Raw genomic sequence first — 5440 nt, 5'->3', positions numbered from 1 at the left:
GTTGTATGAATGTGACGTGGATGTATACATATAGATGTATATGTATGAATGTGAATGTGGATGTGGATGTGGATGTATGGATGTAGATACGGATGTGTATGTATGTATGTGGATGTGTATGTATGAATGAGGATGTGAAAATGGATGTATACATGTAGATGTATATGTATGAATGTGAATGTGGATGTATGGATGTAGATACGGATATGGATGTATGTATGTGAATATGGATGTATGAATGAGGATGTGAAAATGGATGTATACATGTAGATGTATATGTATGAATGTGGATGTGGATGTGTGGATGTAGATACGGATGTGGATGTATGTATGTGAATGTGGATGTATGAATGAGGATGTGAAAATGGATGTATGCATGTGAATGTGGATGTATGAATATGAATGTGGATGTGTGGATGTGGAAATGGAGGTATGGATGTATGAATGTGGATGTGGATGTATGCATGTAGATGCGTATGTATGAATGTGAAATTGGATGTATGATATGGACGTACGAACATGGATATGTATGTAGAATAATGAATATGAAGGTGTATGTGAGATAATGTATAGTCTATATGAGTGAATGGATGAGAACGAGTACACATTGAATGGAATGTGGAATAAGTAATGTGGTCCGAGGGTGGATAATATGGAAAGACAAGAGTTCGTTATAGAAACTGTATTTTGTGACTGTTTGTAAATGACTGTTTTATGTCAAGAATGCTGGAGAAGCATTTTGACCGTCTTGAGGATTAAGGTCATGAAGACCGAACTGATAAAGTTGCAACTGCTGATGGAGAGTCAATGGAGGACGTCTCGCGTAGCAAGGTCGATCGTGACTAGCCTCGGTTCGATTTAAATGGTGAGCTTCCAGTACGGTGGATGAGGGACCAAGGAAGCGGCCTATGAGTGAAGCGCTAGGTCACCTGCGAAGGATCCTAGAGGGTGCTGACCATACGGTGCTCGGGCTCTGGGTCACCGAAGATACCCACACGTGCGTCGTGGAAGATATTGGAACAAGGAGTAAGAGTTGTTTTCTGAAACCGGGCATGGATCTAGTTGATTGACCTTGCTGGTCCTCAACGAATGAGTCCATGGCTCTTTTATATGGATCTGTGGGTTGATCTAGCTGATCTTCCACGGAGATTCCATTCTATTATATGAATATATTGCCGGTTACTATGAGCTAGGAACTATGGAAAAGGCCCCTGAGTGAACAGGTGGTGAGCATTCTGGTTGCCAATGCTGCCATAAGTATACCGATGACCTGGAAATAAGGATTCAACCAGAGACTTTGAGGATTGTCATCAGTGACATAATGGTTTTATTAAAGGATTGTTTTAAAGCTAGTTGATGCTAAGAAAAAGGCAATTTCATATCGGGTGTGTAAGTGGTGTGACTAGTTTTATGATTGCATGAACTTCCGGCTAGGGGGCCTTGGAACTCTTTTCCTTGGTACCCGGGACAAAACCTAACCAAATTCTTAATTGGATCCCATCACTACAGTGGTTGGGCGGTTGGCTAACCCATGGGACTGGATGGGGTTAGGCTGGACTGATGGATCCGTAAATCGAGATTTAATTTCTATTATTATGATAGATGAAGTAAATCCCGGATAGAAATTGTTCTATGGATAGGAATCAACGGCTGTGCCTCTTGATGGGGGAAAAAGCGTTGATCCCAATGATCCAAGTGCAAGTTTCTTCCTTGATTTGACCAAGTACCGTTAAAGGTACAGTCAGATCAGTTGATCCGTAATGATCTTGACTACGTTAGAGTAAAGAGTTATCCTGGTGGAATCGCCCGTACTTTCCGGGTAAGGGAAGTTTTTCCGGGTTTGGTTTTGGAAAAACCGACGGATTAGTCTCTTGTCCGGATATCCGTGGACGAGGCCCCGAGTGTGGGTCCATGCCCTGCGCATGAAGTGCTACTTTCGTTGCTAGTACCACGAATCCGTCGCATGGTGGGGACAGGGATCTCACAACATAGCTTGAAGCAAAATGTGGGCACCCTTAGATGAATGGAAACTCTTCTCTAGTTTTTCAAACATCTCCAACTGTGTAAGAGTTTGGATCCACATGGCCTAAGGCATAATGTAGGCACCCTTCACATGATTGAAAACTCCTTCTCTACTTTTTCACACCTCCAAACATGTAGGAGTTAGGGTCCCATGACCTAAGGCACAATTGAGCCAAGCACACTTACGAAATTGAAAACTCCTCTACTTTTTCAACCACCTCCAAATATGTAGGAGTTGGGGTCCCATGACCTAAGGCACAATGCTACAAGAAAAGGGCAAAAAGGGAGACAAAAACCTACCTTTTTTACTTGCTTGAAGGATCGGTTGTTGGCTACCATATTACACTAAACCTTTTTTAAAGGCCTCCTTCTTTGGGTGACCATCACTAACCCCTAGACTCTCCTAGAACCCCATTTCAAATGTAATAATTCCCCTCTTTCCACATTGGCAAATCCACCACCCTACCTAGCATGCCACATAAAAAAACATTTTGTAGCCGCTATTATCCTCTCCCAAGCTCAAAAGCATACTTCAAATTTCAAATGTTTTTTTATCTTCAAATTTTCCTCTAGTCCTTTATACAAAAATTTCCTAGGCTCTTGAAAGTCCAGAAGAATCTATTATGGTTGTCTTCTTAGGAAAATGATGATGCGGTTATAAAAAAGCTTTAAGCAACAACCTACTGGGATCCATGCAACAACCTACTGGGATCCATGTAACTTTTTGTAAGAAAATGTTTGTGGTAGGTTAACATGGTTTCACCCTCACCTACTTGATCTACTATAAGGAATTACTAAAAAGTGCTTTGAGGGGGGTCAAGAGCAACTAGAGGAGGTGTCCATGGGTCTTAAACACATCTCCATTGGGCCATCTATGAGTTTAAAATATGTGCTTTTACTTACTGAGGTTTTTGATTATAGAGCAAACTTTAGCCAAAATTATCAATATTCGTAATGGTCTTGGGATCAATTAAGCCCACTTTAGTCACTTTAATTTAGATTTTTCATATTGTCTCTAAGTGTGCATTGCGACTATATTAATTTTTCTAAGGATTAATAGCAATGCTAATACATTGCAAACGTGTTGCTAACTATGATGATTTTGTGACGTTTAGAAAGTGTCTTTGAAGCATCATTAAGCACGAGGCCAATAAAAGTGTCCCAAAAATTATAATGTTTTAGCAATGCCAATCACTTTCTCTCTCAAAATTTTACTATCTTTACAAGGTGTCATCATTAAAAAAGTATTGTTGTGCCACAATTCTCTTGTTAATGCTAAAGTGAAACGGATCTCTACCTAAAGACTAGAAAAAAGTAATTGAGCATTAAGAAATCTAAGTAGCTGAGAGAACTATTACTCTTGTCACTTGAAGAAGAGAAATCACTATTTTTGGGCTGGAAAATAAAAGATTTGTTAGAAACTCAAAGGTATTTGATGATTGTAACTCCAAGAAAGACAAGCAATAATTAGAATATGTAGTAAGGAATGTAGACGTGTGTACATGAGTTAGAGTGGCAAGCCCTTAGTCCACACCACCTTTTCTAATACTATGTAATGCCTTGAGAATTAGCATGCCCACATGCCATGAGGATTAGCATGCTTTAAGAATTAACATGACACAAAAAGGCATGCCACTCAGGACACACAATAGCCCTGCAACTATCCTCTGAAACAGTCAGACACCACAACCTCCTCAGTCTAAATCAGCTAACCCACCAAAATGTCCTCCTAGGTCAGATCTGACTAATCACAGCCCTAATCTTCAATCCTAGCACCTGAGCTGACCTCTTATAACTTGTTGCTAACCTTAACTGACCCCAGCTAACTAATGCTGACCCTTGATTGATTTCGGGTGACTTTATCAAACTTTCAAGTAGCTTCTTGTCCTCAAGACTCCCAATTTCTCCTCCATATCTAGCAATCCTCAAATCCCTGCTCCAAAACCCTACTAAACAAGTCAATACCTTTCTTTTGACTATCAAATGACTCTTGTCTGATCCAGCTCACTCCAGATCTTCCTATTCATGTGTCCTCTGACACTCACAGACTCTCAAACACCTCAGATCCTACAAAGATTCAACACTATAGCCTCTTATCTGACACATCACAGTTGACCAAAAGTTGACAAACCTCTGAATTTGATAGTCTCTTGATTATCAGACTTGACCTTATCTATCTTCCTTTCAGTCCAAAATGATTATTCCTATTCTTCTAAACCTTTAGCTAGCTCATCCTGACGTTCAGCTGACACTAATTGATCACTACTAACTCTCAGCTAAGTGATCACTATTGACTCTCAGTTGACTCCTGTCCCTAGTCAACCAATTCTCAACACTAACTGAGACAGCACTCATGTTGATCTTTTTAGCAATTCTCAATCAAAACACCATAACCAACACAATTAAAACACCATAAAACTCAATCATCCACTCACAAACAACATGATTAAACCCAAACACTCTGTATTCTTCATATGTGTAAAACCAAAACTAGTCTCAACAACCTTGAGACCTTGAGTTCAAACAAGAAAGAAGAAAAACATAAAACAGAAGAAACCTATTCAGATAACTTCCTGCAACAACTCTTCAATTCCTCATCTTCATCTCCATAACATTAAATCTGTTTATGAATTCTGCAGCCAACTTCTACAGACTTCTTTCTCTCTTTTTCTCACTCTCTCAATCTTCTTCTTCAATCACAAACTGCAGACAGCTGAGTAAGCTTTGGGGGATAGCACCAAGTTCTAATAGGGGTTGAGACAAAGATCGTGAGATTGCCTCCTAGAACCCTTAGCTGATCCTCTGACTCACTCCCTCTACTCTGGCCCTATTCACACTTACTCACAGTGTTATGGGCTGCCACACCTCCAAGAAGGAACTCTATGCATTCACCTTTGGCAGAAGCAATAGAACACAACTATCGTAGGGCACTTACCAATGCTTCGAGCTCGTGTACCTTGAGGTCTCCAAGCTCACTTGAGAAGCTCCAACCCTCCAAGCTTCACCTCCACGTTGTCACCATAGAGTCGCTCAAACCATCGCACAAGGCAGTCACTCTCTCTCACTTCTCCACACAAGCATACAAGTATAGAGAAGGCACATGTGCTAGAGTACTCTCTCTCACTCTCCCTCTCAAGACAAAAGCAAGAACTCTCATAGCACAAAGGGGGATTGTCTCCATTTTGAGAAAATGCGTTGTATACAATTGGCCCTTAAACTTACTAACTAAGGCCTTGGGTGGCCAATATCTCATAATGTACAACTTTTATAGTGCCTTTGCATGACACTTATTAATGTCCTCAAATGGAGGAGCATATTTGTTAATCCAAAATGGGATTAACATCCCCCCTACTTGATGTAGGTTCTGTCCTCAGAACCTATCACCAAGGTTTAAAGACCTGGTTGCCGAACTCTTGAG

Source organism: Cibotium barometz, chromosome 2 (genome assembly GCF_041138505.1).
Source record: "Cibotium barometz isolate CiBa-2024 chromosome 2, ASM4113850v1, whole genome shotgun sequence".
NCBI classification, from domain to species: Eukaryota; Viridiplantae; Streptophyta; class Polypodiopsida; order Cyatheales; family Cibotiaceae; genus Cibotium; species Cibotium barometz.
This window is presented reverse-complemented; position numbering follows the sequence as displayed.